This window comes from Natator depressus, chromosome 4 (genome assembly GCF_965152275.1).
Source record: "Natator depressus isolate rNatDep1 chromosome 4, rNatDep2.hap1, whole genome shotgun sequence".
In the NCBI taxonomy this organism is placed as follows: domain Eukaryota; kingdom Metazoa; phylum Chordata; order Testudines; family Cheloniidae; genus Natator; species Natator depressus.
This window is the reverse complement of record NC_134237.1, coordinates 94,391,021-94,412,051: the sequence shown is the minus strand read 5'-3', so window position 1 is coordinate 94,412,051 and position 21,031 is coordinate 94,391,021.

Here is a 21,031-nt window from a genome sequence, read left to right as displayed (position 1 = left end):
AAATTTCAAAAAAAAAAAAAAAGTACTCAGAGTTGTTGGTTAAATAAAATCTATTACTTTGCTTCAGTCTTAATAATGAAGCCTTTTATTCATTTTCTATGAACATGGGCATGATAGAACGTATGCAGAAAGTAAGTGTAACATGAATACTTGTGTGAATGTATTTGTGCAGAGTTTCATGCTGGAAAGTGTTCATGCAGCCTTCTTGAATTGCTTTGTCATAAAAATTTCATTTTTCCAATCAAGGAGCAGAAACGATACCATGTGACTTAGAGGACCAATCACCCACCACAAATAGAAAAGGAGTACTTGTGGCACCTTAGAGACTAACAATTTATTTGAGCATAAGCTTTCGTGAGCTACAGCTCACTTCATAGGATGCATTCAGTGGAAAATACAGTGGGGAGATTTAATACATAGAGAACATGAAACAATGGGTGTTACCATACACAGTGTAACCAGAGTGATCACTTAAGGTGAGCTATTACCAGCAGGAGAGCGGGTGGGAGAAACCTTTTGTAGTGATAACCAAGGTGGGCCATTTCCAGCAGTTGACAAGAACGTCTGAGGAACAGTGGGTAGTGTGGGGGGGAAGATAAACATGGGGAAATAGTTTTACTTTGTGTAATGACACATCCACTCCCAGTCTTTATTCAAGCCTAAGTTAATTGTACCAGTTTGCAAATTAATTCCAATTCAGCAGTCTCTCGTTGGAGTCTGTTTTTGAAGTTTTTTTGTTGAAGTATTGACACCTTTAGGTCTGTAATCGAGTGACCAGAGAGATTGAAGTGTTCTCCAACTGGTTTTTGAATGTTATAATTCTTGACATCTGATTTGTGTCCACTTATTCTTTTACGTAGAGACTGTCAGTTTGACCAATGTACATGGCAGAGGGGCATTGCTGGCACATGATGGCCTATATCACATTGGTAGATGTGCAGGTGAACAAGCCTCTGATAGTGTGGCTGATGTGATTAGGCCCTATGATGGTGTCCCCTGAATAGATATGTGGACACAGTTGACAACGGGCTTTGTTGCAAGGATAGGTTCCTGGGTTAGTGGTTCTGTTGTGTGGTGTGTGGTTGCTGGTGAGTATTTGCTTCAGGTTGCGGGGCTGTCTGTAAGCAAGGACTGGCCTGTCTCCCAAGATCTGTGAGAGTGATGGGTTGTCCTTCAGGATAGGTTGTAGATCCTTGATGATGCGTTGGAGAGGTTTTAGTTGGGGGCTGAAGGTGATGGCTAGTGGCGTTCTGTTATTTTCTTTGTTGGGCTTGTCCTGTAGTAGGTGACTTCTGGGTACTCTTCTGGCTCTGTCAATCTGTTTCTTCACTTCAGCAGGTGGGTATTGTAGTTGTAAGAATGCTTGATAGAGATCTTGTAGGTGTTTGTCTCTGTCTGAGGGGTTGGAGCAAATGTGGTTGTATCGTAGAGCTTGGCTGTAGACGATGGATCGTGTGGTGTGGTCTGGATGAAAGCTGGAGGCATGTAGGTAGGAATAAGCGGTCAGTAGGTTTCCAGTATAGGGTGGTGTTTATGTAACCATCGCTTATGAGCACAGTAGTGTCCAGGAAATGGACTGCTTGTGTGGATTGGTCTAGGCTGAGGTTGATGGTGGGATGGAAATTGTTGAAATCATGGTGGAGTTCCTCAAGGGCTTCTTTTCCATGGGTCCAGATGATAAAGATGTCATCGATGTAGCGCAAGTAGAGTAGGGGCATTAGGGGACGAGAGCTGAGGAAGCACTGTTCTAAGTCAGCCATAAAAATGTTGGCATACTGTGGGGCCATGCGGGTACCAATAGCAGTGCTGCTGATTTGAAGGTATACATTGTCCCCAAATGTGAAATAGTTATGGGTGAGGACAAAGTCACAAAGTTCAACCACCAGGTTTGCCATGACATTATCAGGGATACTGTTCTTGAAGGCTTGTAGTCCATCTTTGTGTGGAATGTGACTCAACAACTAATCCATGAACAACACATACTACAAACTATATTTCCATAAAGTATTGATTGAAGAATTTTAAATGACGATTTTGTAAGAACAAGAGTCTGTTGCCAGTTGAAACATGAATAGAATTTGTTCAATTATTCACTAATAATGTTTACCCAGCTCTGCTCTCATCCTATTTCTACTCTCCATCCTGCTTTGATGGAAACATCAGAATCCAAGACTGCCATGCTGATCCAGAGGACACAGAACAAAGCATCCTTTGCAAACAATTTATCAAAATTTAGCCCAATCATATACACAGAAATTCTAAAAGTACTTAGGGGTGGTCTATGCCTTGACACATTTGGCAGAACCCTGCCACTAGTGGGTGTTAAAGGCAAATAAAAAAAACAACTGTAGTCTGTGCTACCCAACATCATCATTGCTTCTCATTTAGACAACAATCTACCAATGTTCCTAAGCATGTGATGGTCCAGTTCTTTAAACTGCATCACTAGGCTATTGTTGAATTCTTTTGGCATCTTCCACCTTATGGCTTGGAGGCAACATTAAGAATTGGAGGAATTATTTGGTGAATAGCATGCATGATGAAGAGCATGGATTTTTGATGTTTATTTTGTGGAGGGAGCTGTGCAAAAGCTTTCCACTATTAATAAAAAAGATATGACTAAAACAGGGAGTTTTTTTAGCTTAGTAGTGAACATGAATATACATTGAGATCATATAATGTAGGAAGTGGCTGTGTATTTCAGTCTGTTATGAAGCTGCAGTAAGCTATAGACTTTTGCCATACTCTGATAGTGCTGAGGTGCAATTTCAGGTTTCTGGTGGAATTCATCTCTGCCTCTATGGATACTGCGGACTCTTTATCCCTGGATGCCCAGCACCCTGACCAAGTAGCACCTCACAGATGCACCATCATGAAGTTTGGCCTTACTTTGCACTGTAGAAATACAACAGTTATGCCACTAGCGTGAGCTTACTTAGCTACAGTAACAGGAGTGAGATCTGCCTACTGAGCATATTTTTTTTTTTTGCCTTTGGGATGAACTAAATTGCATCAAATGCAAGTATTCTCATAAAAACCAACTGGGCGCTGAAATCCCTCTGACCCCCTTACAAGGGTGTTATTTCTTCATTCCTACTCAATAATTTATGTGCTGCTCAAAAGCTATTTCCTGGGCTACTACCCCTGCTAGCTCAGTCCCACTTCTTGGCATCCCAGAGCCCATCTTGCTCTTCTCTGACACATTAGAAGCGGTTTCATGAGCTGACAAGGAAGCTAACAATTGATGCTCCTACCTCATACTGAGAATGAGGGGCGATCAGCAGGTTATCTCAAGTGCCTATATACAAATGCACAAAGCCATGGAAACAAGCAGGGAGAACTGGAGGTCCTGGTGATGTCAAGGAATTATGACGTGATTGGAATAACAGAGACTTGGTGGGATAACTCACATGACTGGAGTACTGTCATGGATGGTTATAAACTGTTCAGGAAGGACCGGCAGGGCAGAAAAGGTGGGGGAGTAGCACTGTATGTAAGGAAGCAGTATGACTGCTCAGAGCTCCGGTATGAAACTGCAGAAAAACCTGAGTGTCTCTGGATTAAGTTTAGAAGCATGAGCAACAAGGGTGATGTAGTGATGGGAGTCTGCTATAGACCACCGGACCAGGGGGATGAGGTGGATGAGGCTTTCTTCCGGCAACTCGCAGAAGCTACTAGATCACACACCCTGGTTCTCATGGGCGACTTTAATCTTCCTGATATCTGCTGGGAGAGCACTACAGCGGTGCATAGACAATCCAGGAAGTTTTTGGAAAATGTAGGGAACAATTTCCTGGTGCAAGTGCTAGAGGAGCCAACTTGGGGGGGGAGCTTTTCTTGACCTGCTGCTCACAAACCGGGAAGAATTAGTGGGGGAAGCAAAAGTGGATGGGAATCTGGGAGGCAGTGACCATGAGTTGGTTGAGTTCAGGATCCTGACACAGGGAAGAAAGGTAAGCAGCAGAATACGGACCCTGGACTTCAGGAAAGCAGACTTCGACTCCCTCAGGGAACTGATGGGTAGGATCCCCTGGGGGAATAACATAAAGGGGAAAGGAGTCCAGGAGAGCTGGCTGTATTTCAAGGAATCCCTATTGAGGTTACAGGGACAAACCATCCCGATGTGTCGAAAGAATAGTAAATATGGCAGGCGACCAGCTTGGCTTAACAGTGAAATCCTTGCAGATCTTAAACATAAAAAAGAAGCTTACAAGAAGTGGAAGATTGGACAAATGACCAGGGAAGAGTATAAAAATATTGCTCGGGCATGTAGGAATGAAATCAGGAGGACCAAATCACACCTGGAGCTGCAATTAGCAAGAGATGTTAAGAGTAACAAGAAAGGTTTCTTCAGGTATGTTGGCAAAAAGAAGAAAGCCAAGGAAAGTGTGGGCCCCTTACTGAATGAGGGAGGCAACCTAGTGACAGAGGATGTGGAAAAAGCTAATGTACTCAATGCTTCTTTTGCCTCTGTGACCTTTCACGAACAAGGTCAGCTCCCAGACTGCTGCGCTGGGCATCACAGCATGGGGAGTAGGTGGCCAGCCCCCTGTGGAGAAAGAGGTGGTTAGGGACTATTTAGAAAAGCTGGACGTGCACAAGTCCATGGGGCCGGACGCGTTGCATCCGAGAGTGCTAAAGGAATTGGCAGCTGTGATTGCAGAGCCACTGGCCATTATCTTTGAAAACTCATGGCGAACGGGGGAAGTCCCGGATGACTGGAAAAAGGCTAAGGTAGTGCCCATCTTTAAAAAAGGGAAGAAGGAGGATCCTGAGAACTACAGGCCAGTCAGTCTCACCTCAGTCCCCGGAAAAATCATGGAGCAGGTCCTCAAGGAATCAATCCTGAAGCACTTACACGAGAGGAAAGTGATCAGGAACAGTCAGCATGGATTCACCAAGGGAAGGTCATGCCTGACTAATCTAATCGCCTTCTATGATGAGATTACTGGTTCTGTGGATGAGGGGAAAGCAGTGGATGTATTGTTTCTTGACTTTAGCAAAGCTTTTGACACGGTCTCCCACAGTATTCTTGTCAGCAAGTTAAAGAAGTATGGGCTGGATGAATGCACTATAAGGTGGGTAGAAAGTTGGCTAGATTGTCGGGCTCAACAGGTAGTGATCAATGGCTCCATGTCTAGTTGGCAGCCGGTATCAAGTGGAGTGCCCCAAGGGTCGGTCCTGGGGCCGGTTTTGTTCAATATCTTCATAAATGATCTGGAGGATGGTGTGGATTGCACTCTCAGCAAATTTGCGGATGATACTAAACTAGGAGGAGTGGTAGATACGCTGGAGGGCAGGGATAGGATACAGAGGGACCTAGACAAATTGGAGGATTGGGCCAAAAGAAATCTGATGAGGTTCAACAAGGATAAGTGCAGGGTCCTGCACTTAGGACGGAAGAACCCAATGCACCGCTACAGACTAGGGACCGAATGGCTAGGCAGCAGTTCTGCAGAAAAGGACCTAGGGGTGACAGTGGAAAAGAAGCTGGATATGAGTCAGCAGTGTGCCCTTGTTGCCAAGAAGGCCAATGGCATTTTGGGATGTATAAGTAGGGGCATTGCCAGCAGATCGAGGGACGTGATCGTTCCCCTCTATTCGACATTGGTGAGGCCTCATCTGGAGTACTGTGTCCAGTTTTGGGCCCCACGCTACAAGAAGGATGTGGATAAATTGGAGAGAGTCCAGCGAAGGGCAACAAAAATGATTAGGGGTCTGGAACACATGACTTATGAGGAGAGGCTGAGGGAACTGGGATTGTTTAGTCTGCAGCAGAGAAGAATGAGGGGGGATTTGATAGCTGCTTTCAACTACCTGAGAGGTGGTTCCAAAGAGGATGATTCTAGACTATTCTCAGTGGTAGAAGAGGACAGGACAAGGAGTAATGGTCTCAAGTTGCAGTGGGGGAGGTTTAGGTTGGATATTAGGAAAAACTTTTTCACTAGGAGGGTGGTGAAACACTGGAATGCGTTACCTAGGGAGGTGGTAGAATCTCCTTCCTTAGAAGTTTTTAAGGTCAGGCTTGACAAAGCCCTGGCTGGGATGATTTAATTGGGGATTGGTCCTGCTTTGAGCAGGGGTTTGGACTAGATGACCTCCTGAGCTCCCTTCCAACCCTGATATTCTATGATTCTATGATTTCTACTACTAACCATTTTTCCTGCTTTATAAACTTGAATCAAAGTTTGACTCAAATCCATTGACTTTGGTGTCTTTAAAATTTTCTAAATTTGAGGGAAAAGGCAGAACTGACAGAAGTAAAGTAAATATAGCTGAAGAGCGCACCCCCCCACACACACACATATTTATAGCTGATGAAATAAAAAAGATATTAATATGTGTTTTCATTAACCACCCGAGGAGGCCAAATCCTCAACTGGTGTATCACCACTTCTTCATTGGAGACACACCAGTTTACATCAGCTAACGATCTGGCCCAATCCTTTCATACCTGGGAAATCAATATTGTGGATTATTGTGCTCATTCTTGTAATATCTGAACATAGGTGCTAGAACCAGGAGTGTGTGTGCGGGGGAGAGGGAGGGCTCCCACACCTCCTGACTTGAAGTAATTTTCATTAAATAGAGGGTTTACAGTTTGGTTCGATGGCTCTCAGCATCCCCACTATAAAAATTGTTTCATCACACCTGTATCTGAATTTTGGCTTTTCCTGATAAAGTTGAAGGGATGAACTTTTTCATTCTATTTCATTTTTGCTAAATTCAGTTGATAATTGTGATCCTCTCCTTTGGAACTGATGAATTTTCAAATCCCAAATAAGGTTACAGTATCTGTCATTTATCTAAGTATGTTTCCTTTGCCCAGACAGTGATAGTGAATTTGTGACACCCAGGTGACTTTTCAAATAACTATCCCCAACCACCTCTGTATGTGACTGTGAGAGTTTAGGGTACTTGAACCCCTCTCAGGGGTGACAGAATAGGAGGGGCCAGGGGACCATGGCCCTCCCACTTTTTGAAAGTGGATAGGCCTAGCCTGTCCACTTTTCGGCAGGGGCCCCACCCCCACCCTTCCCAGCCAGGCAGGCAGCTGGAGCCCAGCTGGAGAGCCCAGGCAGCTGTGGACCCTCCACCTGCCCAGGACGAGGGGAATCGAGAGCAGCCCCTGGCCCATGTCCCCGTCCCATTGCCCCCCCTCTGCCACCCAGGGCAGGAGGGTCCATGGCTCCCCACAGCTGCCCGCGCATCCAAGGGATGTCAGGTTTGTATAATTTTTGGTGGTGCCCAGAATGGGTCCAAGTCCCCCCCCCCCACCCCCCCCACACACACCTGCCTAAGGCTCTGGGAGGGAGTATGGATGCAGACCCTGGACTGAGGCAGGGGGTTGGGGTATGGAAGTTTCAAAGGCTGAGTTCTTGCATAACCAGAGTAGGTATATTTGCATACGCCTTCCCATATTTCCTGGGAAACCTATTTAACTAATAGTTCATTCTTGTCTTAGCCCATTGTTTAAGAGTCCTTTGAAGTTCACAACGTTCCCCAAGGTTAATATTAGTCATGTCTCCTAGACAGGTTACATACAGTCTCACAATAACACATAAACATTTGCATTTTTAATACAATGAGGTCCTAAAATACTTAAACTTAATTCAGTTAGGTTTAACTTAATTCAGTAAGGTTTATCCAGGTTATTGCAGGAAATTGCCGTCTCTGTCACAGTAGCTGCAATTAGCTGCTAATTTCTTAGGCTAGAGAAAGAGTTATAGGAAAGGTTGGAGGGGAAAAGGAATATTTATTATAAAACACAAGTTCATATATTCCAGCTATGTCAATAGATTTTTGAGATAGAAGGAAAAAGCTGTTGCCCTGAGCTGAATATACATCACTGGATTTTATGGCCTCTGTGTTATTTCCTACTCAGTTGTGTCTAATTAATGGCAAAAAATGTGTTTTATGATTATAATGAAGGAAAGATTTTCTAGTTTGCTCAGATTAGTAATGCATATGTGTCAGCTGAATATGGGGAAAATGGATCACATGACAAATGATCTCGTTCAGTATTACCTGATGCTGAACGATTCTGAATTAAATGTAGGCAATTAATATTGCCTGTTATGCCCCAAATGTAGTATGTTGCTAGGTCTGATCCCAGCCCCATCTATCTTTCCAGGCAGTGCAGAGGGGACTTAGAGCTACCAGAAATGAGAATTCCCTGCTCTGTGTGTGTATGGAAAGGGCTCTGTATCATCCCCTCCCAATCCCATTGACACAGAGCTTGGTAAGGTCAGAAGAGGGTGTTGGTGGAGGGTGTGCTGCAGTCTAGTAATCTTCCTACAGGCCCCCAGGAGGCTGCTAGCAGTGAATGCAATTTACTCTGTTTCTGAAGGTGTTCTAATTTATGCTTGGGACTGAATCAGTGCCCCCAGGTGAGGGCAGAAGTGTGAATGAAAGCCACCTTCACTGCTCCATCTCCTCTTCACACAAATCAGATGTTGCTCTGGAGCACCTGAAGATTAAACTTAATGTCTTCTGACAAGAATTTCAAGATGCGTAACTTCTTATTCATTTTTTCCTATTTATCCCAAGATGACTTGGAGTACTTTGTCTTTTCAATAAGACCAGTGATATTTTGGTGCTTTTACAATGAATTATGTCTGTCAGTGATCTTATGTCAATATTCATTTTGTATGTTTACAGCTTATTGGAAAAAGGAAAACATTTTTTCCATTAAATCTTTGTGGTATTTTCCCCTCAATTTTTCATCCAAATGTTTGTACTTTTACCAGCTGACTAAAATCACTTTTCTAGTCTTCCCTCCCATGGCTAAGGCTTGGATAAAAGACCAGCAAACAACCAATAGCATCATCGATCCTCTTCCAAACTCCTTAATCAAGATTCAGACTTAGATATGGCACTGCAATTATGTTGGTTGCCTTAGTCAGTGACCTCCACATGGCCTCAGACAAAGGATTAGCAGCCACGCTGATCCCTTCTACTTTTATTCGTGGCATATCATACAGTCAGTCCTAAGGGATTGCTGACCAATGTGAGATGTATGGCAGGGGTAGATGGAGTTATGTTAGTTTAGGCTAAGGCCTGGTTAGGAGACCTGACTGGAGGATGACGATTTCATTTCATGGCAACGTCTGAGGTTTTGAAATTTGTTTTATTTGATGTGAGCTTTGTTTATGCTTGTTACATACTTTGTAATGAAAGCCAACCCCTCCAAAACATGGTAAATATTTTGACTCCACATAGTGTGTGCACTTTGTTTTAGAGCAGGTTTGGGGAAAGCACCTGCTCAAAGTAACATTCTACACATTCTCCATACTATACTATAACTACCTAATATTTATATGTTCCTTTGGTCTTCTCATTCAGAACATCCCGACAGATGTTTGTCTAAACTGTTCTTAAAAACCTCCAACCATGGAGATTTTGCGCCTCCCTTGGAAGCCTACTCCAGATCTTAACTACCCTTATAATTAGAAAGTTTTTCCCTTATATCTAACCTAAATCTCCCTTGCTGCAGATTAAGATGATTACTTCTTCTCCTACTTTCAGTGGCCAGGGAGTGGCCTACTGTCCTACTTTTAGTGAGCATCCTCTTTATAGCAGTTCTTAATATATTTGAAAATTGTTATCAAATCCTCTCTCAACCTTCTTTTTTCAAGAGTAAATATACTAATTTTTTTTAACCTTTCTTCATAGGTCAGGTCTTCTAAACCTTTTATCACTTTTGTTGCTCTCCTCTGAACTCTCTCCAGTTGTCATCTTTCCTAAAGTGTGGCACCTAAAACTGGACCCAGCTGAGGCCTCACTTGCGCCAGATATAGCAGAAAAATTCCCCCCTGTGTTTTAAATATGACACCTCAAAGTGATACTAGCCTTTTTTTTGCAGCTGCAGCATATTGTTGGCTCATATGCATTTTGTGATCCACTCACTATAACCCACAGATCCTTTTCTGCAATATTACTGCCTAGCTAGTTATTCTTAATTTTGTAGTTGTGCATTTGATTTTTCTCAGTAAATGTAGTTCTTTGCCATTTTCTTTGCTGAATTTTATCTTGTTGATTTCAAACTAATTCTCCAATGTATCAAGGTTGTTTTTAATTCTAATCCTGTCCTCCAAAGTGCTTTTAACTCCTTCCAGCTTGGTGTTATCAGCAAATTTTATAAGCGTATTCTCCCCTTTAATGAAAATATTGTATAGTACTGGACCCAGAATAGACCTTTGTGGGACCCCACGAGATATGTCCTCCCAGATTGATAATGAACCAATGATAACTATTCTTTGAGTATGTTTCTTTCAATCAGTCATGCACAAGTAACAGTAATTTCATCTAGATCACGTTTCCCTCATTTGTTCATGAGACTGTCATATGGGACTTTGTCAAAATCTTTACTAAAATCAAAACAATTCACATTTACTTCCTCTCCCCTATCCACTAGGCCACTAGACCTGTCAAAGAAGGAAATTAGTTGATTTGGCATTATTTCTGGACAAATCCATGTTGGCAATTATTTTCACCCCGTTATCTTATAGGTGCTTTCAAACCAATTGTTAATATATTCCAGAGTCTTTTCAGGTATTGAAGTTAGGCTGACTGGTCTATAATTTCCCATGTCTTTTTTAAAGATAAGTACTATATTTTCCCTTCCCCGGTCCTCTGGAACCGCATCTGTCCTCCAGAAGTTCTCAAAGATAATCAAAATTGCTTCAGCTATTTCCTTATGTACCCTAGATAAATTTTATCAGGCCCCACCAACTTGAATAAATCTAACTTATCCAAATATTCTTTAACCTATTCTTTCCCTATTCTGGCTTGTGTTTTTCCCCGCTTGTTGTTAATATTAATTGCGTTAAGAATTGGGTCACAATTAACTTTTTTAGTGAAGACTGAAGCAAAACAGGCATTAAACGCCTCAGCCTTTATAGTGTAGTCCGTTATTAGCTCTTCTTCTCCACTAGTAGTGGACCTACACTTACAGACATTATGTTTTCTGTTGATTTATTTCTGTTATGTGAAAAATAACTCAGTAAAGGCAATATAAAAATAGTCTTACTGTTTCCAAACTCTCTGTCATTTCTCTAACGGAAGTGCTCATTACAATCTTGAGTATATCGGATATGTCAGTATGATCCTTGTTATCCAACCAGTTGTCATTGCCATCATAGTCTTTCAACTGTGCAGAAGAGAAAGCAATTAATCACTTTCTATCCATGACTGAATATGGTCCTGAACCAGAACTCTTGAACTGAAATCCTTTGAACATCTTTACAATATGCAAAACTAAAAGCCTGGTTTCTAACACTCCTGTACTTGTGGTGTGCAGGACCAGGTCAATTCAATCTGGTCCATTAGTTCAGGCCTATTTCTAGCCATTATCATTGCTTAATGTCCTCCCATAGCAGAGCCAAATATCGATTAGATTGCTGACACCGGGGCAGTGGAACTGGGGGGCCAGTAGGGGCCAGCAGCCCCCACAATGGAAATATTGTGGAGGCTGGTCTATGCTTCCATCCTCATGTGTCATTCCCTGTAAACTGTGTGCACACGCAAGGGGTGGTGTTGGGGTGAAAGTGAGAGTGAGACCTGGGTGGCTGGAGACAGCTGAGATTATCCCAGGCATCGGCCCACCTGGCCCATTCTTAGGGGCAGCCCTCCAACTGAGCCAGACACCCCACCTGGCCCCTCCCGCATCTGGCCAGCTCCTCCCCTGCCAAGTGAGCTTCTGCAGCTGGCGGGGCGAGGCTGCTCCCCACAGAGTGGCCCAGCTCCACCCTGCCAGCTGCCTGGCTTTTCACTGCCTCTCTTGTTGCATGCTTGGTGTCACTGCTGCCTGAGCTGGAGCTGAAAGATGCTGGAGCCTTGGCTGGACTACAGTGCACTTCTGGCTGAGGAGCTCTCCTTCATGTTCAGCTATGTTACTGACAGCCAGGTAGTGGGCACAGGAGAGCTGTGTGGTGCAGGGAGCCTGGATCTCCCATGCCATCCCTGCTGCAGGGAGGCAGAATGGAGGCTTTCGATGATGGGACCACAGGTTGAGGTTTGTAATGAAAGCTCAGGCCCCTGCCTCATTCAAAGTGAGCTTCTGCCACCTGTGTGTTGGTAGAATAGCTCATATGTATGTGGGGGTAGGAGAGGTATGCCTGTAGCTGAGTGTGCCTCAACAACATCAGAACACAAATTAGCTTCCTGGACTTGGGCCAAAATGTAAAAACTTGGATGCCTATAGTTTGGCACCTAAGCCCGTATTTAGTAACCTAAATAACGTGGCCTGATTTTCAAAGATGCTGCATAGCCACAGCTCCCATTGAAGACAAAGGGACTTGAGAGTTCGTGGCAGGTCTGAGAAGTAGGCCACTTATTTAGTTGCATAATTATGGATTTACTTAGGTGCCTTATTTTAGGCAGCTAAATATGATAACATTGGACCTATCTAAATGACAACAAAATACTACATGCTGATTTCTGGTACATAACAAAATACTCAGCTGAATTAATAACTGACATGCCTCGTATGTAAGAAATTGACAGGTTTGTCACATCCCTGAGCAGCACACAATATTTACCTAGTTGTCCAAGGCAAGGGGCAACATACAAATTCCCCTGAACACTGAATAATAATTTTGGTGTTGAAACATGTAGAATGACTTCTTCACCCCTTCTCTAGTAGAAACTAGAGGTACCCCAAAAAGAACTGCAACTAGAATTCTCAAAGGCATAAGGCTGATTTAATATTTGCTCATCTTTTGTTTAGAGCCACAGCTGTGGCTCCAAGAAACAAATCTCAAAATAGCAGGAGTGTCCACAGTTTCCATGTAACTCTTTCCCCCCAAGAGGCAGTTCCCTCATTAAATATTCAAACTCAGAGAGTTCAGATTATAATGCAAATATGAGCAATAAAAAACAATTATAGTTAGAGAAAGGCAACAGAGGTGATTGTTTCCCATCATTATTTTCCCTTTGCAAAGTCCGGTATCTCCGAATCTCCAAAGAGATACAACAATTACATTTTTGTCTAAATCTGTTATCACCCAGCTAATTTGAGAATTCCCAGTCCCTTGCTATACATGATGTCTAGTACCATAGTGATCACAGTCCAGTTGCTGCTGTCTTTCTAGGACCTCTTATGTTAATACATACAAAATTTAGGGCACACTGCCAACCTAAAATAATCCAAACTAAGAAATATAATTTATTCACTGAGCACTGATTCACCCAGCATTTATAATCTAACCATCAATAATATTACCCCATGTGTTTAGCTTTTGAACCATCATCTTTCGAAAAGGTAGCTGAGATTGTAAGGACTGTGCAATTCAGGCCCCCAAACTAAGAGGTCCTGAATACAGGCCCTGGCTGTACACCTATAATCTTAATATTTTCCCCAATCCCAAGGTGCATGAGGGGGAGACATCCCCAGCACCCAGTATTTTACTATGTGCTCCTCACCATGATTATAGAAATAACACATTCTCATACCCAGTCACTCCAAGTTTAAGTGGTTGCACCACTGCCCTATTATCTACGTTTTAGATGTCAAGACACCACACTGGAAAGCTGCTCTGCAGAATATAATCATAAATTTGGTGGCAACTTCAAACAAAGATAATTAAACACTTTAGATATGCTTAAAAGTGTGTTAAAACCATTCGAGCAAGCACACAACAAATAAACAAATAAAAGAAGGCAAGATTTTCATTAACTAAATTGTCTCACTGTTTTGCAAAGGTAATGGCTTCAATGACAAATAGACTAGCTGGCAGAGGGGTATGGGAATTTGTTCTCCTGTGGTGAGGTAGCTTGCATATATCACTTTCTCAAATTCTATATGTTTTTTTGGGGGGGAAGTGTTTGCTGAGTAACTACTAGATGGGTGCAAAGCATTTGTTTTCCAAGCAAACGTTGAGGAGATTGGGGGACAATTGTCCCTTAATATTATGCACTTTCAGAAAATGTAGGCAGGTCAGAGGAATGCCACTGACAGGAATATTATAATATTTGCGTTGAGTGATGTTATACAGTGGCAACAAGAGTGGTAGTCACATTGTTGGTATTGCTTTAATCCATCTTTTGGCATATTGCAGGGCATCACATGGGCACAGCATAATTTAGATCAAGCACATTCACATGTATGTTTTTCATGCATCTAATACACAGACTATTTAACTGGTACTAACCTGAATCCTGTAAGTGAACTTCAAAATGGCATACATGAGTATAAATTCAGCATCAAAAAAGGACAAATGTAGGCCCTGATCCTTCAGTTCTATAGGTAAACGCTTGAAGGATCAGGGTTTCAATGGTCAATATACTCTATTCGGGGGATAGAAAAGAAATAATTGGACTTGGAAATATTCCTATATGCCCACATTTTGAAATCCTTACTAATTAGGGTGACCAGATGTCCCGATTTCATAGGGACAATTCCGATTTTTGGGTCTTTTACTCACATAGGCGCCTATTACCCCCCACCTCCTGTCCTGATTTTTGACACTTGCTATCTGGTCAGCCTATTACTAATGTTTCAGCTTACTCATTTGTGTAGTCCTATTGATGTTAATGGGCCTACTTGTTAAGTAAAGTGCTATGCATTGTGAGAAAAGGTATCAGGATCTGTCCCATAAGGATCATGTATTGGTAACGTGCCAGGCCTATCACTCCCCATAAACCTTGTGTATGGATTGCCATCTGTAAATTTTAAATTTAAAAAGATTACAGTGATTAGAAAGGCAGTGATTAACTTTAACTTACAGTGATTAGGAAAGTTCTCATGGGAGAGATTTAACAGCAACTGAAATCTCCATGTCAACAAGAGCGATTTAATATAATCTGAGGAACAAAGGGTTCACAGTGGTCCTAAGCCAACTGCTACTGGTAACTAAGATGAGGTCCAGTCCGGAATCAGTTTCAGGTTAAAACAGTACTTAATTCAGGTAATGCTTCTTATTTCATTTAGTTATCTACCTGATAGTATTCTTTCCATGTCTGAAATCACTGGATAATGCTAGGGGATATTTTTCATCTTGACCATCCAAGTGAATCACAAAGTGGAGCCCTGGCCCAACTTAAACAGCTTGTCCTATACACCTTGAGTAGTGAATCTGGTACTCTTTCACACATTATTGTTAATTATTTGTGTATGGTAGCACCTGCAATGTGTTAGGTGCTTTGAAGACATTAAATAAGGGATGGTCCCAGCCCTGAGATGCTCACAGTCTAAAGACCAAGTTGGATAAGGAGGCAAAGTTCAGGAAAAGTGCAGATTTCCTTCTTCGGACTGTTGCTTCTTACTTGCCATTCTTCTGACTAAAGTCTTCTGTGTGGAATAGCAAAGATCTGTTCTTCACCACTGATGTGCTCAGTTGTATGGGCTGATGCTATTCACACTAAAATCAAAACATTGCCACTGACTTCACTAGTAGCAGAATTTGAATGCGTATGTTATATGTGTCTGCTTATAATAGTGGGCCACCCAGGTGCACGTGTATGCTGACACTAAAGGGAGAGCAATATTTTATTTCCTTGAGAGCCCTGATTCCAACAACATTAGGAAAAGGTCACACCCATTATTACCTTAAATTGCTAAACATGCTGGGAAATCTAGGATATTTCCATAACAACTTAAGATGTTAGACCATTAGTGTTTTTGGTTTTACAAAGATACAGTCCTTCATTTTAATATAATAGAAAAATCATTATTAGAATACTTTTGATGTAGAAATATGAAACCAAAAATTGTGAGGAAGTTCTCTTTTCTTCACTCCCCTTCTTCAAGTTAAATAATTAAAAGAGAGTAATAGGCAAACATGTCTTGCCCAACTTTTAACTCAATCGAACATTAAGAGTTCAAAAGTCCAACTCAGACAACAGTCATAACAACTCAAAGCTAATAGATTTCAGAGTAGCAGCTGTGTTAGTCTGTATTCGCAAAAAGAAAAGGAGTACTTGTGGCACCTTAGAGACTAACAAATTTATTTGAGCATAAGCTTTCATGAGCTAGCTATAGCTCACGAAAGCTTATGCTCAAATAAATTTGTTAGTCTCTAAGGTACCACAAATACTCCTTTTCAAAGCTAATAGATTTTCCTTCATCTTGGGAGTGACTATGAAAAACAAAAGAGCAGAGAAAGACAGAGTAAAAACCAAATACTGAGGGCTTGATACCGCTTTCCATCACACCAATATAAATTAAAAGTAACTCCACAATAGCCATTGGAGTAACACCCGAAGTGATATCAGAGTAAAACAAAATAAAACAAAGTTATACCAGAATTAGGCCCAGAGACACTTTCAGAAAATGAGCAGAGAGAGACAGTGAAAATAAAACTCTAGTGAAAAAATTGATACTGTATATATTGATATACACACCCAAGTGTGGTGCTCTAACTTTCAGGATTTGTCAGTCTTAGAAATACATTTTAAAAAAATCATCAGGGGGAAGGGGGAACACCCTTCCATGGTATAACACAAGGAAACATTTTTTGTGAATTTTGAGTAGTTGTGGGAACTCTATAAATGTAAAGCATGGTTTGCAAAGTGTCAGATTCATTCATTCTAACCCAAAGTGATTTATATCTGAATTTAACAACATTTTGAATGATTCTAGATCCTGGGGCAAACTCAGACAATAACTTTTTTTAAATTATTTATCATTTATTTATTAATTATTATTATTGAGTTTACCTGTTAACTCTTGTTATAAGTGTGAGCCATTTTAAGTGGAAACTATATGGTGTAATTCCATACAGAATACTGTGAATGCAGATGTAATATTACCTAGCTATCCAAAACAAGATGGGAATGTTTTTAACATTGACATTTGTTAAGAGTATGTTACTGAAGATGTAAAGACTGCATTACAAAATATTTCAGATTGTAATGAACACTACTGAACAAATGAAAACTAAAGTTATCCATTGATTGGATTTGGATTTCTAATTAAAATGTTGTTATTGTGAATACTGAACTGTGATAAATTCTATGCATGATAAGTTATTCCTGTGCTGCACATTTTGGGTCTTATCTGGAAAGGTGCTGAATGTCCTGAACTCTCACTGGGCTCTTACATTTCAGAAAAATATTACAGTCTTCAATTAAATGTACCTATTAAAGGAGAGGTGAAGCAGGGAAACAAATCTCCCTACAAAATAAGGAAGGTTTTGATATATTTTGACTAGAGTTGCATTTCATATATTCACAAATGAATAAAAATGCAAATAAAAATGGTCCCTTTTCACCCTTTCAGGTCCCATGACATCTGGCTCATGCTTCTCTGTGATCTCTCAACAGCAGCATTCTCTTTGATGTCACCAACAACACTGGTGACATCAGAGCCCCACTTAAGCATACCAATGGTCCAGGAAGTCAGGTACTGCCCTGCCCTGTTTTACTGTTTAGTGCAGTTTTAAAAGGTTAATTTTCATGGTTTTATATCCCAAAGATATAAATTGGAACAACTTATTTTCAAGAGAGACAAGGTTTAGACTTTTAAACACAGGCCTGGATATGAAGAACTTGGGCAGGGCAGTCCCATTACTCAATGAGGAGGGAGAGAGAATAACAGAAAAAAGCTGCAACAGCCAAAATGTTAAATGCCTTTTTTTTCTTTCCAGTTTTCATCATAAAGATTAGCAGTGATCAGACTACTAACATAGTGAACATCAGTGTAAACTGGGTAGGATCTGAGGCTAAAATAGGGAAAGAACAAGTTAAGAATTATTTAGACAAGTTAGATGTTTTCAAGTTGGGAGGGCCTGATGATATACATCCTAGAATACTAAAGGAACTGACTAAAGAGATCTCTGAGCCGTTAGCGATTATCTTTGAGATCTCTTGGAGGATTGGAGAGATCCCAGAGAACCGAGGAAGGGCAAAAATAATACCTATCTATAAAAAGGGGAATAAAGACAACACAGGGCATTATAGACCAGTCAGCTTAATTTCTGTAACCATAAAGATAAAGGAGCAAATAATCAAACAAGTTGTAAGCACCTAGAAGATAAGATGATAAGTAACCATCAATAGGGATTAGTCAAGAACAAATCATGTCAAACCAACCTAATATACTTCTTTGACAGGTTAACAAGCCTTGTGAATAGGGGGAAAGTAGTAGATGTGATATATCTTGACTCTAGCAAGGATTTTGATACTGTCTCATATGATCTTCTCATAAACAAACTAGAGAAATATAGTCTAGACAAATCTACGATAAGGTAGGTGTATCACTGGTTGGAAAACTGTAATCAGAGAGTATTTATCAATTTATCACTGTCAAACTGGAAGGGCATATTGAGTGGGATCCTGCAGGGATCTGTCCTCAATCTGGTTCTATTCAATATTTTTATAAATGATTTGGAGTACACTTTGAAAGTTTGTGGATGATTCCAAGTGAAGAAAAGTTGCAAGGATTAGAATTCAAAATGATCTTGACTAACTGGAGAAATGATCTGAATGAAATAGGATGAAATTGAATATGGACAAATGCACAGTACTACATGTAGGAAGGAATAATCAGTTGCACAAATACAAAATGAGAAATGACTTCCTGGGAAGGAGTACGCAGAAAAGAATCTGGGGGTATAATGGAGCACATACTAAATATGAGTCAACAATGTAACACTGTTGCAAAACAAGGGAACATCTTTTTGGGATGTATTAGCAGGAGTGTTGTAAGCAAGACCTGAGAAGTAATTCTTCTGCTCTACTCAGCACTGATAAGGCCTCAACTGAAGTTCTAGGCACCACACTTGGGGAAAGATGTGGACAAACTGGAGAAAGTTCAGAGGAGAAGAACAAAACCGATTAAAGGTTTAGCAAACATGACCTATGCAGGATTTGGGAAAAATGGGTTTGTTTAGTCTGGAGAAGGGAAGACAGAGGTGGCACATGATAACAGTCTTCAAGTATAAGCGGCAAAGAGTCCTGTGGCAACTTATAGACTAAGAGACGTATTGGAGCATGAGCTTTCATGAGTGAATACCCACTTCAGCGGATATTCACCCACGAAAGCTCATGCTCATGCTCCAATACGTCTGTTAGTCTATAAGGTGCCACAGGACTCTTTGCCGCTTTTACAGATCCAGACTAACACAGCTACCCTTCTGAAGCTAGTCTTCAAATATGTAAAAGATTGTTATAAAGAAGAGAGTTGATAAATTGTTCTCCTTATCCACTGAGGACAGCACAAGAAGTAATGGGCTTAAATTGCAGCAAGGGAGATTTAGTTTCAACATCAGGAAAAACTCTGTCTGGATAGTTAAGCACTGGAACAAATTACCTATGGATGTTGTGGAATCTCCATTACTGAAGGATTTTAAGAACAGGTTAGACAAACACTTGTCAGGAATGGTTTAGATCAGAGACACTCAGACCTCAGTAGTTCAGGAGCCAAATTAGCAATTAACATTCACACAAAGAGCCACAGTAGTGTGAATTCATTGTTTCATTTACTATTTATATATTTTTCATGGCAAAATGACTGACCAAGTAATCTACAATTAGTTAATAACATAGTAAAAACATCCTGATTGGTTAATAGCTTAGATTGGTTAATAATTAAATCACGCATGTTTTAATATCACACATTAAAGAGCCACTTTTGGCTCCCAAGCCTCAGTCTGAGTATCACTGGTCTAGATAACACTGAGTCCTGCCTCCATGCAGGAGACTGGATTAGGTGACCTAATGAGGTCCCTTCCAGTCCTACATTTCTGTGATTTATAAGTCTCTGGCAGGGGTGGGAAATGTTACTCAGTGGTAGTGAGATTACTTGCTATTCACTGTTTGCTACAAGCTACAGCTCAAGAAGGTGTAATGTGCTGACCTCAGTTTGACTTAGGCTCTTAGAAGACTTCTTAGATAATGGATGTGAAAGCATCTATCATTGAAAGCTTACAGTCTTATTTTAAAGTCAATTAGATTTCTTTGAGGATAAAATGAATTTTAACTAAAAAGTAGTAGGAGTGCAATAATCTATTACACAGCCTACATATTACATCAGCTGTGCTATAATTATGATTTCATTGAAATTCCTGCATTTAAGCATTTATAAATGATCAAAATGTTTCTCTTTGGACTAAAGCTTCTTATATTCATTTTCAGATCAAAAGTGATTTTTTAAAGGAAAAGTTTGGAAAAACTCCTCTCGCTATTACCAAAAATAGAAATTGGAGATGTGAGAGGGTGTTTTTGTTAATATATTTTACAGATATTTTCTTTGTCCTCTGATAGCACAGGACTGTTTTCTTTTTAAAGTGTAAAATTTAGCATGGATTTAGTATTCAGTGACGAAAGGTACTTTTAAAAGATCTGAAGAAATTTGGTTTTGAATTAGCTACTGCACGTTATAGTATTTGAAAATCATACACTGCATGCTTATCATGAGTTTATTTTCTAATAACATGATGCAGCGAGAGCAGGAAGAATGTTCTTGTGATTAAGGTTCAGGATGGAATTCAGAAAACCTGGTTCCTGTTCTTGCTTTTGTCATGGATTTCCTGTGCAAACTTGGCCAAATCACTGTGGACTAGACTGAACTTTTGTAAAATACCTTGTGTGAGGGTTCAAAGTTGCACTGTCCTAAAATGAGCCTTGGGAAGGACGTGTGTCCCAATTACTATTTCTTTCCTGCTCCTCCTTTGCTCCAAAAGGTAGCTTACTGCAGCCCTTTAAGCACTTCAATGCCCATGTGGAGTCCCACTGAAGCCAGTGAGGTCCATTCACATAGATCCAGTTGCAAGAATGGAGTCTAATTCTCAGATGTTTGTTAAGGATGTTAAGCTCCTTAGATGGGAGGGTGGTATATAAATGTGAAATATTATTTTATTTTTAATAATGGTCACATACCTGGATCGCTTAGCACTGAAATAAAAACAAAAATGATTACACACATGAAAACATTCAAATAAGGGTTTGCCAACACAGTGGTATTAGCTACTGGGGTAGCTGCTGATGTAGCTCCCCAGTACAAAGATCTGCTTCACTGATATAAAAAATGACTTGCACTGGTGCAGCATACAAGTCACCCTTTACACCAGTACAATAACCCAGGATATGC